Source organism: Thunnus thynnus, chromosome 10 (genome assembly GCF_963924715.1).
Source record: "Thunnus thynnus chromosome 10, fThuThy2.1, whole genome shotgun sequence".
NCBI lineage: Eukaryota > Metazoa > Chordata > Actinopteri > Scombriformes > Scombridae > Thunnus > Thunnus thynnus.
Window position 1 is genome coordinate 370,766 of NC_089526.1, and position 12,500 is coordinate 383,265.

A 12,500-nucleotide genomic window follows, 5' to 3' on the forward strand; every position below is an offset into this window, starting at 1 on the left:
TGACGCGTTTACTGCAGAACACGTTTACTGCAGAACGCGTTTACTGCAGAACGCGTTTGACGCGTTTACTGCAGAACGCGTTTGACGCGTTTACTGCAGAACACGTTTGATGCGTTTACTGCAGAACGCGTTTGACGCGTTTACTGCAGAACACGTTTACTGCAGAACGCGTTTACTGCAGAACGCGTTTACTGCAGAACGCGTTTGACGCGTTTACTGCAGAACACGTTTGACGCGTTTACTGCAGAACGCGTTTACTGCAGAACGCGTTTACTGCAGAACGCGTTTGACGCGTTTACTGCAGAACGCGTTTGACGCGTTTACTGCAGAACACGTTTACTGCAGAACACGTTTACTGCAGAACACGTTTACTGCAGAACGCGTTTACTGCAGAACGCGTTTACTGCAGAACGCGTTTGACGCGTTTACTGCAGAACACGTTTGATGCGTTTACTGCAGAACGCGTTTGACGCGTTTACTGCAGAACACGTTTGATGCGTTTACTGCAGAACGCGTCTGACGGCGTTTACTGCAGAACGCGTTTGATGCGTTTACTGCAGAACGCGTTTGATGCGTTTACTGCAGAACGCGTTTGACGGCGTTTGTGTTCAGAGACGCGACGTATGAGACGAATATCTGCTGCAGCTGGTTTATCAGCAGAAACTGAGTCTGAAATAAAACATCTGAGACTTGAACGCAGAGTTTACTGCAGCAACAGTCTCAGTTCTCATCTGGTGATGATGTTTCAGTCAGTGAGGTTTGTGCCGTCGTCATCATCATCATCAAACACCTTCATCATCAGTCAGACGAGCTGCAGCTCATTTACATCTCAGTAAATAACTTAAAACACATTTGATTAGTGACAAACTGAAACTCTTTAATGTGTCACAAACAGAATAAACTGATGTTCAGATCAACTGGACTCTTTATTGACGGTGTCGACGCCTCCGTCACTGGAGAAGATACACAACTTAAAAAAGAAATCAAATAAACACATTAACAAAACATGAATGCAATGAAATTAAAAGGAAAATAAGTCATTAACAGAAAACAATAAGACAGAGTGTGTTCAATGAGGATCAATCAATCAGTGATCAATCAGTTTGTCTGTTCACAACATTTCTGTTTGAGACTGAAGTTCTGGAGGATCTGATCCAGGACCTCTTCAGTCCACATGATGGATTACAACGCCACATTTAAAGAATATATTGTTACACCTACTAGAAGCCCTGCCCACTCAGGTATTCCAGGTACCTGTGCACTTCCTGTGATCTTCCCGGGATGGGACGGGATGGGACGGGATGGGACGGGATGGGATGGGATCGGTTCAGGGAAGCGTTGCATCAGTCAGTTACAGCGTAACTGACACACGTCTGATTCATGTGTCCGTGGAAATCCCACAGATGTGTCATTAAAGATGACGCAACAGACCAACAACAATCTGCTTCTATTTGACTGTATTTTGTGTTTTTGTTGTAAAATCCTGATAAAAACCTTTAAATTCAACCACAGAAACATCATGAAGGAAAAACATTGTGTTCAAGCAGCTGAAACTACAGATGTAACATTTCACTCCTACAACTACGGTGGCCTCTCAGGGACAAAAACAAAAGCACAAACATCAACACAGAGTGCTCCAAACAGGAAACAGCTTTTGTTTTGTCCTGAGGGGGCCACCGTATGTAACATCAGCAGACAGTTTTAGGGTTTTTATATGTTTTGATTGATCCGTTCATCGTCCTGCTGCATTAATTGATTTATACGCAGGATTTAATGAGGTCAGCAGCTTTCTAGACGTCTCTGAAACCTTCACTGTTTGATAAGTAAAGTGTCTCCTCATCACATCCTGCCAGCGTCCAACACGCAGCTGATGGTTTTCACCTTGTGACTAAAAGCGCAAACACAGTGAACTTTAATAAACAGCAGAGTCTCAGCTGTGTTTTACTGTATTTTTATGTTTATTTCAGAACCTCTTGAACAGATGTTACAGAACAAATTAAACATTATGATTGATCACCTGCACAGTTCAATATCCAATCAGGCAGCATATGAGGATCAATATGAGGTTATTACATCACTGTTTGATTGTGTTTATGTAGTTTAATGGTTGATAGTGTATAATGTATGTAGTCACTGAATGCTGATCCTGAATCCTGAATTGTTGCTGTTGAAGAGTTTGAACATGTGGACTCAGTATTGATCCCTGCAGGGAACCGATCAGAAACATCTCTAATATATTTTTATCTATTAATCTGTTGATTGTTCTTATTGTGTGGTAAGAAAACATATGTAAGTGTAACCTCTGTTCCCAGAGACAGGCTGCAGGGCTGAACGAGTGAATGAATGAATAACTTTGATGAGCAGCTGAGGAGAGTTTTTACTGCTGCCAGTAAAAATCTCCTGCAGAGCGAATCAGCATGTTCGTACCTGCACAGGTGTGTGTATGTGTGTGTGTGTGTGTGTGTGTGTGTGTGTGTGTGTGTGTGTGAGATGAATTTCCAGTGAAGCGTAGGAAGGTAAAAAGTGACGCCTGAGTTCCTTCAACCTAATTAAACTGTCAGTCAGCAGGTGAGTCAGTTTCCTTCTGATTTCTCTCCTCAGAGTTCAACTTCATCATCTATCATCACTTTCCCTTCACACAGATGTGTGTAATGATCAGATTGTTTTGCACTTTGGTGACACCTGTTACATTATATTAAGTTATTAATATGTTTGAATTAGCTTTATGAGTGATGCTGTGCAGACTTTTAACACATTAAAACTAAATTCTTCCTTCACTTCAGTTTGTTGTTTGGTTCAAACTGCTGATGGCAGTAGAGACAGATCACATGAACCTGTTGGTTTGTTTGTTTGTAAGTGTCACACGTCTTATTGTTTGATTTTTCACCAGTAAATATATATCCAGGGTTCGTTGGCTGCAGGCATCATCAGGTCCTGGAGGGTTTTCACACTCTTAGACGTTGTATTGACTTCCGGGGCTTAAACAACATCACAGTGAGAAATAAATACCCCTGCCACTCTGCTCTCTCTCCTCTCCATGGAGCTATGGTCGATCTTTGTGACGCCTACCACCACGTCTGCATTAAGGAAGGAAACAAGTGGAAGACAGCCTTCAGGCCTTTTGGCCTGACTAACATCCCTGCTGTCTTCCAGTCTCTTGTTAACGATGTCTTGAGGGATGTGATTGGCCGCTTCGTGTTCGTGTACCTGGATGACGTCCTTATCTTCTCCCAGGACCTCGACACTCACCACCAGCACGTTCGTCAGGTACTCCAACATCTGTTGGAAAATAATCTTGTGAAGTGTGAATTCCATGCTTCTACTGTGTCCTTCCTGGGATATGTCACTGCACAGGGAGAGGTGCAAATGGACCCTGCCAAGGTAACGGCTGTCACTGACTGGCCAGAACCCACAAACTTGAAGCAGTTGCAGCTTGTCTTGGGGTTTCTACAGGCGTTTCATCCAAAGCTCCAGTCGCCTGGCAGCTCCCCTCACTGCCCTCACTTTCACCTCCACTCCATTCAGTTGGACCCCTGAGTTCCAGGAACTCAAACATCGCTTCACTTCTGCCCCGGTTCTCACTCATCCAGACCCTGAGCTGACATCGGGGTCGATGCAGTCCTCTCACAACATTCTCCTGCTGATCAAAAACTTCATCCTTGTGCCTTCTTTTCTCAGAAACTCTTACCTGCAGAAAGGAACTATGACATCTGCGACTATGAACTTCTGGCAGTGAAACTGGCCCTGGATGGCGTCACTGGCTGGAGGGCCAGGAGATGGGAGATTAGGTCCCTTGTCTGCTAGGCCAGAACCAGCCTGATCCAGGTAACGGTCCACCTAACTCTCTGTTTGTTCCAGACTCTGTCCGCTCAGATGTCCTCCAGTGGGGCCACTCAACCAGACTTACCTGTCACCCTGGAGTGAATCGAACTCTCGCCCTCCTCCGTCAGCGCTTCTGGTGGCCCACTATGGAGAGGGACACTAGGACAAGACTTCAACTAAACCCACCACGGGTCTGCCTCATCCCCTGCCAGTTCCCAGCCACCCTTGGTCTCATATTGCTCTGGATTTCGACACAGGACTTCTTCCCTCTGACGGTAACTCAGTCATCCTCACCATGATTGACAGATTCTCCAAATCAGTTCCATCCTCCAGGAAAACTGCTGACCTTCTGGTAACCCACATGCTCCGTTTACATGGCATCCCCTCTGATATCGTGTCTGACCGAGGACCCCGGTTCATTTCTCAAGTAAAGCTTTCTGCTCAGCTCTTGGTTCCACTGTCAGTCTCTCCTCTGGATTTCAGTCCAATGGCCAGACCGAGCAGGCCAACTAGGAATTGGAAGCAGCACTACGTTGTGTGACCTCTGCGAACCAGTCCCACTGGAGTTCCCAGTTGCCATGGGTGAAGTATGCCCTTGATTCCATCACTCATGCCTCATCGGGTATGCCTTTTGAATGTTGCCGCACATGGAGGAAGGCTCGTGCAGCCCCCCTGCGTGGCTCCAACCGAGCTCCTAGCTATACCCGAGGCCAAAAGGTACGGCTTTCATCTCGGGACATTCCTTTGAAAATGGAGTCTAAAAAGCTTTCCCCTCGTTTCATTGGACCTTTTGACATCGACCATGTTATCAACCCCTCTGCTGTCCATCCAACCTTTCATGTGTCCCTAATCAAACCAGTCCGTTCCAGTCCCCTGTCCCCCCCAGCAGCAGCTCCTCCACTGCCTCAGCTATTTGACAACCACCCTGCCTACACTGCCCGACAGATTCTGGATGTGCGCCGCAGGGGCTGCAGCTTACAATATTTGGTGGATCGGGAGGGATACGGCCCTGAGGAGTGCTGCTGGGTCACCCGCTGCCTCATCCTGGACCCTTCTGCTGTCACCCCTGACACTCCCTCCACACCTGCTTCCATGTCTTCCTAACTGTCACTTCTCCAGTGGCTCTTCCTTCCTTCCAGCATCACCAGCTGCACCTCATCCTGCTTGTATATTCTGCCAGATCGTAGCCTCTGCTTGAGTCGGTGCTGCACTTCCAGCTGTTCGTTCCGAAGCTTATTTGCTAGTTGTTTGTTGCTTCATACACAGTCTGAACCTTTTCCCTGCAGTTCCGTCTGCTCTGCCCTGCGGCCTCGTCTCCTGGACCTCGCCTCATCTCGTCTGCTCTGCCCTCCGGCCTCGTCTCCTGGACCTCGCTTCATCTCGTCTGCTCTGCCCTGCGGCCTCGTCTCCTGGACCTCACCTCATCTCGTCTGCTCTGCCCTCCGGCCTCGTCTCCTGGACCTCGCCTCATCTCGTCTGCTCTGCCCTGCGGCCTCGTCTCCTGGACCTCGCCTCATCTCGTCTGCTCTGCCCTCCGGCCTCGTCTCCTGGACCTCGCTTCATCTCCCAACCTGGACCCACCGAGCTCCGTTCTTCACCTCGGGATCTCCTCCTGGCTCTGCTGTGAACTTTCCCTGGGCCTCACTGTAAAAGAAAAACAAGAAATATAAAACGAATTTATTTTAAAAACAGAAACATCTCCTCTCATGTCGGACATATCGCTGAAAATATATTTTTCATTGTTTGAAATTTTGTTCTGAACCAGTTTGAATTTTACTCTGAAGTTAAAAAACAAACCAAAAAAGAAAAACAAATGACAAAAATCCAGTAAAAATGATGAAATGATGAAATTCCCATCCTAGGATGAGCTCATTATCAATCAGCAGATCAATAACTCTGATCATTATGAGAAAAGAGAGTTATCACAGTTGGTTTTACTTTCACTGTCAGTAGCTGCAGAGTTCAGTGATCAGCTGCTGGTGTTTGATTAGTTCAGTGGCAGCTTTGATTGAATTAAATGCTGAATATGTGCAGCATTATTGTTTGACATCTAGACTCCGACCTCGAATTCTGATCTCACAAAGCAGGAAGCAGCGAGCGACGACACGGCTTCACATCCAGAGCCCGGCGCCGGCCGCCATGTGACCGTTTCCCCGCTAAGCTCCTGAGCCACGAAGGGAATAAACTCTCTGATGAAATACGACGGAAGAATCCAGCAGCAAATAAATAAATCTGAAATACGAGGCTCAGCGCTTCAGTCATCACTGAAACCGTTAAACACACACAGACAGGATGACGTTCGTTCATAACAACATAAATGAATAAAGATGAGACAGAAAGATGAAGGAAAATGTTTCATGTTTGTGATTTTGAGGCAATGTGTGGAAATGATGCAGCAGACGTGAAGAATCACTACGGTCTGAATATTTCACTCAGTCACACACAGATGAGATGATCGAGGAGGAAGAGAAAGAAAGACGGAAGAAAAGGAGACTGTCAGAAAATAAAAGATGAGGAGATAAAGAAAGAAAAGAGGAGACGAGGAAGGAAACGAGGAAAGGAAAGGAAACAGGAACTGAAGGGAGTGTTGATGTAACGGAAAGTAAAGAGTTAACGAGGTTTTATTACCTCTGACTGTAAGTGTCTCTCTGACATCACATGAGTCACTAATGAAACAGTTCAACAGAAATCTGAATAAAGATGATGATGATGATGATGAAGAGGTTCCTGTGGTCACATCCAGAAAAAAACATCCAGACATCTTTATTATGATTCTGCCTCAATTAGTTTATTTATGTCCACAAATAACAAGAAAACAAATGTGATGCATTCGAGGACTGACGGTGATGTAAAAAGCTAAAAACAGCTCATGAAGACGTCTCACTGACAAAAATAAAACTTCATAAAACACGACATAAAAGCACTCCATGTTTTACTCAAACAGTTGGAAAACATGCTGGAGGTAGAAAGCATCATATAACACTAATATTAATAAACATTATTATTACATTAACTTATTGTCGGCTGTTCTGGTGGGTCAGGGTTAAAGTTTAATCTAAACAAACATTCAAAATAAAAAAGCACATTCCTGAGTGAGCTGTTGGTGGAAACTTTTCTCCCACAATGCACTGCACAGAGAAAACGGAGGGTGAAAATACAAAACATTTGTTGCCTTTTTCTGCTTTAAGTGATGATTACATCATTTCCTGCTAGTATAAAACTGTGTAGTGTGATGATGTCATGCAGCGCTGAGTTATGTGTGAAGCTTTTTACACCTCGTACTAAAAGTTTCACAGAAGATTCACAACGACAGTGAACACAACTGTGTGTAAAGTAAAGTGCTGTTGTCGGCTCATCGCAGCACAGAAACAGCTCTAAAGTCGTAAATGACCTCAGAATGAACACTAATGAGAAGAATCTGTTTGTCCTGTTAGATCTCAGTTGATCACATTATTCTGCTGCACAGACTGGAACACTGCGTGTCTCTCTGACGCAGTTCTTAACTGGTTCAGGTCTTATTTAACTGGTCGACAATTCTTTGTGGCCAAAGAATAGACCTGACGTGGTGTCCACAGGGTTCTATCTTAGGCCCAGTTCTTTTTAGTCTGCATATATTACCACTTGGCAATATATTAGAAATCCCATGATGCACTGAGCTCCTCTCTCCTCCTCCTACTCTCCATCTGTATGCATTCATGTAACATCAATGCATGTCACTAACTTTGCTTCTTCCTCGGAGTTCTTTGTGCTTTCTCATCTCACAGGAAACCCCGGGTCCCGGGCCGAGCCTTCACGGTCCTTCACAGTCCTGATGGCGTCCTTCCCTGACTGCTGCTGTTGTTAATGTTGTTATGATTGTTGTTATTCTGCGCCATTCCCCCCCCCCCCCCCCCCCCCGACTAAAAACGTCTCACATCCCTTTTTCTGTGTTATGTTTAATATGCTGATAATCTGTTATTAGCCTATAATACATATAATAGCTTAACAACCGTCACATACAAACCAAACACCTTGAAATGTCGACTTGTTTGTGCTTCGTGTTCCTCCGTCCAAACATCTGTTCAACAAATATTCATAAAATGTTATTTTGTTGCTGCTGTGCCTGGTGCGTAAATGTGCACAGAGTCTCTCTTAATGCACATGATCCCTGCAATACATGTGCAGAAGATACATGTGCAGAAGACACATGTGCGGAAGAACATGTGCAGAAGATACATGTGCAGAAGAACATGTGCAGAAGATACATGTGCAGAAGAACATGTGCAGAAGACACATGTGCAGAAGATACATGTGCAGAAGATACATGTGCAGAAGAACATGTGCAGAAGATACATGTGCAGAAGATACATGTGCAGAAGATACATGTGCAGAAGAACATGTGCAGAAGATACATGTGCAGAAGAACATGTGCAGAAGAACATGTGCAGAAGAACATGTGCAGAAGATACATGAGCAGAAGATACATGTGCAGAAGATACATGTGCAGAAGAACATGTGCAGAAGAACATGTGCAGAAGAACATGTGCAGAAGATACATGAGCAGAAGAACATGTGCAGAAGATACATGTGCAGAAGAACATGTACAGAAGATACATGTGCAGAAGAACATGTGCAGAAGATACATGTGCAGAAGAACATGTGCAGAAGAACATGTGCAGAAGATACATGTGCAGAAGATACATGTGCAGAAGAACATGTGCAGAAGATACATGAGCAGAAGAACATGTGCAGAAGATACATGTGCAGAAGATACATGAGCAGAAGAACATGTGCAGAAGATACATGTGCAGAAGATACATGTGCAGAAGAACATGTGCAGAAGATACATGAGCAGAAGAACATGTGCAGAAGATACATGTGCAGAAGAACATGTGCAGAAGATACATGTGCAGAAGATACATGTGCAGAAGAACATGTGCAGAAGATACATGAGCAGAAGAACATGTGCAGAAGATACATGTGCAGAAGAACATGTGCAGAAGATACATGTGCAGAAGATACATGAGCAGAAGAACATGTGCAGAAGAACATGTGCAGAAGATACATGAGCAGAAGATACATGAGCAGAAGAACATGTGCAGAAGAACATGTGCAGAAGATACATGTGCAGAAGATACATGTGCAGAAGAACATGTGCAGAAGATACATGTGCAGAAGATACATGTGCAGAAGAACATGAGCAGAAGATACATGAGCAGAAGAACATGTGCAGAAGATACATGTGCAGAAGAACATGTGCAGAAGATACATGTGCAGAAGATACATGAGCAGAAGAACATGTGCAGAAGAACATGTGCAGAAGATACATGAGCAGAAGATACATGAGCAGAAGAACATGTGCAGAAGAACATGTGCAGAAGATACATGTGCAGAAGATACATGTGCAGAAGAACATGTGCAGAAGATACATGTGCAGAAGATACATGTGCAGAAGAACATGAGCAGAAGATACATGAGCAGAAGAACATGTGCAGAAGATACATGAGCAGAAGAACATGTGCAGAAGATACATGTGCAGAAGAACATGTGCAGAAGATACATGTGCAGAAGATACATGAGCAGAAGAACATGTGCAGAAGATACATGTGCAGAAGATACATGTGCAGAAGAACATGTGCAGAAGATACATGAGCAGAAGAACATGTGCAGAAGAACATGTGCAGAAGATACATGTGCAGAAGATACAGTGTTTACTGTAAACACAATATTTTTCTATTTGTTCTGTATGTAAAACTATTTACACACACAACTTTGTGTTTGTTGGGATGTTTATAGTATTCTGGGAGAAATAAAAACATATTTTTGTTACAGTAAATTTGTGAGTTTTATATTTGAGTATAAGAACATTTACATACGTAGTAAATGTTATACTAAAAGTAAATGTTTATACTAATTTCCTCAAAGCTTTCTGAGTAATTAACAATAATTAATTCATTAACTTTTTAGGACAGAGAGGATGTTGCAATTTGACTCAAATTATTCTAATTATTATTTTAAGTGTTAAGATGGTTCAGTTTGCGTGTAGCAGTGTGTCAGATCTCAGTGTATAGAGATCCATATAGATCTTAATTTTAACAATAATGAAAATAAAATAGATTTTGAACTTTTCAGTGTAGTTTTGTTACTGTATGAAATCATCTTTTCATCCTTTAAGATCTAAAAGTGAAAACCATTTGGACCTGAAGTTTAACGTCAGTAACTCTCCGACTGTTTCACAAAGTGTTACGTTGCTTTAGTTGGTTGTTATATTTCATACATCATTTTTAATTTGCATTTGATAAATTATTGACAATTATTTAACAGACAGAAATAATTCAGTTTTCATTGTGTAGTTTTAGATTCTTTTTGTTTGTTCTGCTCGTTAGAGAGTTTAACATGTTAACTGAGTTATTAATTTATTACATATGAACTCAAATATAATGAATCAGCTCTTACTGACTGTGTAACAGATTGCACCATCCTCACTGTGAAATGTCCTGAACATTAACTGATACCTGACAATCACTCCAATCAGTAAAAACCTGTAAAATAAAGTGACGTCACTGGTTCAAGAGTTTTCATTGAAGAACAAAACTGAAAACAACACGAAAGGAACCAAAAACATGTGAAACAGCTTCGTGGGGATCTGTTAGTCACTCAGTGATGAAACGTGCAGTTCAACAGAAACCTGAGTGACGATGATGGCGACGGTTATGACGACGATGATGATGATGAAGGAGCAGCACGCCCTCAGTCTGACTCACAGATGAGAATCTGAATTTGCAGAAAACTGATGTCAAACTTTCTAAGAACAGCTGAGACACTTTTCCAAGAAAACGGTTTCCCTCCAGATACACCGAGCATAAATAAGACCAGGACCCAGCACACCCAGCAGACCAGGACCTCGTCAGAAACCAGCTGATCCTCAGAGCTGCTTCATCCCTCCATCCAGAGGACAACAAGTGAGTTTAACCTTCTTCTTCTTCTTCTTCTTCTTCTTCTTCTTCTTCTTCAGCTGCAGGAACTGTTCAGCTGCAGAGGATCATGGGAAACGTCTACAGAGCTTTGTGTTTTTTTTGTTTCTTTTTAGAGATTTTGGGGTTTTTCTGTTTGAACAGTTTTTAAAAGGCTGTTTCCACCAGACGTTCCGGTACTTTAGAAACACAGGAACTACTCCGGAGGTAAAAGTCTGTGTTGTACTTCCTGTTTGTGTTTCCATCTGAGGAACCAGATGCAGATGAGACTCATGAGGAGCTAAAGATGAAACGCAACGTTCACACATGAGGAAACAACACAGATGTGTCATGTTGTTCTTTATATTTCCTGCTGATGAGCTGTGATGAGTGAATGAAAAGCAGAAATGCAGCGAGCATCTGTCTCCAATAGATCGTCTGCTCACTGTTTGATGCTTTTTCTGCTTCAGAGCCAAACGACGTGAAACTATCAGAAAATAACCTTTTGTTCCCGCCGCTCCCTCCCTCCATTCATCAGCTAAATTTGTTTATATTTTGTGTGTTTTCTGTTCTTCCTGCTGCAGTGCATTGTGGGTACCTGTTCTTCCTGTTGCTGGGATTGTGGGCGGAGCTTTTTGCTGGTATGGCGTTACCAACGGACTTAATGTACATAGAGATGCAGAGCGTCATCGAGGACCTGCAGGCGGCGCTCAACAACTACAGCAGCGTCCTGAAAGAGACGGTGAGACCAAACTCGTGTTTCCGCTGACGGCCATGTTGGAGGTCGGCGGCCATGTTGGAAGCTGTTTGTCATAACCTGTTTGTTTTGGTGCAGGCGTTCCTGAAGGACCTGCCGCTGCTGCCCTGCACGGAGACGGCTGCTCACCTGGATCAGGTATCACACACCTACAGGCCGCTGTGTTCACTGCAATGCACACTTTGTGCACACTCACGGTGGCACCGCAGCTTTCAACCTGAAAATATGAGACGTGATGTAGAATCATTTATCTCTGCAGACAGTTGTTCTGCTTTAATTATAGTTTTAAAAACTATAATTTAAACCTCATGCGTGTTTAAGAATGAAACAAATATTGTTTAGTAAAAATTATTAAAATACATCAAGATGTTTTTATTTTGATTATATTAAAAACATTTCCAGAGTTCAGCAGGAGAAGAAGAACTCACATCCTTTACTGCAGTAAAAGTACTAATACAACAATGTAAAAATACTCCATTACAAGTACAAGTCCTGCATGAAAAAAAAGTACATAAGTATTATGAGCTTGATGTAGTTAAAGTATTGCAGTAAAAGTACATAAGTATTATGAGCTTGATGTAGTTAAAGTATTGCAGTAAAAGTACATAAGTATTATGAGCTTGATGTAGTTAAAGTATTGCAGTAAAAGTAGTGGTTTGGTCCCTCTGACTGATATATTATTATATATGACATCATTAGATTATTAATAGTGAAGCATCAGTGTTAGAGCAGCATGTTACTGTTGTAGCTGCTGGAGGTGGAGCTAGTTTACACTACTTTATATACAGTTAGCTAGTTTAGTCCAGTGGTTCCCAACCTAGGGGTCGGGCCCCTCCAAAGGGTCAGCAGATAAATCTGAGGGGTGGTGAGATGATTAATGGGAGAGGAAAGAAGAAAAAACAAAGTTCTGATACACAAATCTGTTTTCAGTTTTTGGACTTTTTCTCTAATCTTTGATTTTTGCTGAAATATTGGATCATTTGAACATT

At 42.9% G+C, this 12,500-nt stretch overlaps 1 long non-coding RNA gene across 1 annotated transcript; it reads right to left on the reverse strand.

Annotated features, from left to right (window-relative positions):
* Nucleotides 1–2,259: 2,259 nt before the first annotated feature.
* Nucleotides 2,260–8,027, reverse strand: LOC137190693 (uncharacterized). Its single transcript, XR_010930273.1, has 2 exons — nucleotides 5,376–8,027; nucleotides 2,260–5,145 (listed from the first exon to the last, which is right to left on the reverse strand). It is a non-coding gene; the product is annotated as an uncharacterized lncRNA (long non-coding RNA).
* Between the last annotated feature and the right edge of the window lie 4,473 nt (nucleotides 8,028–12,500).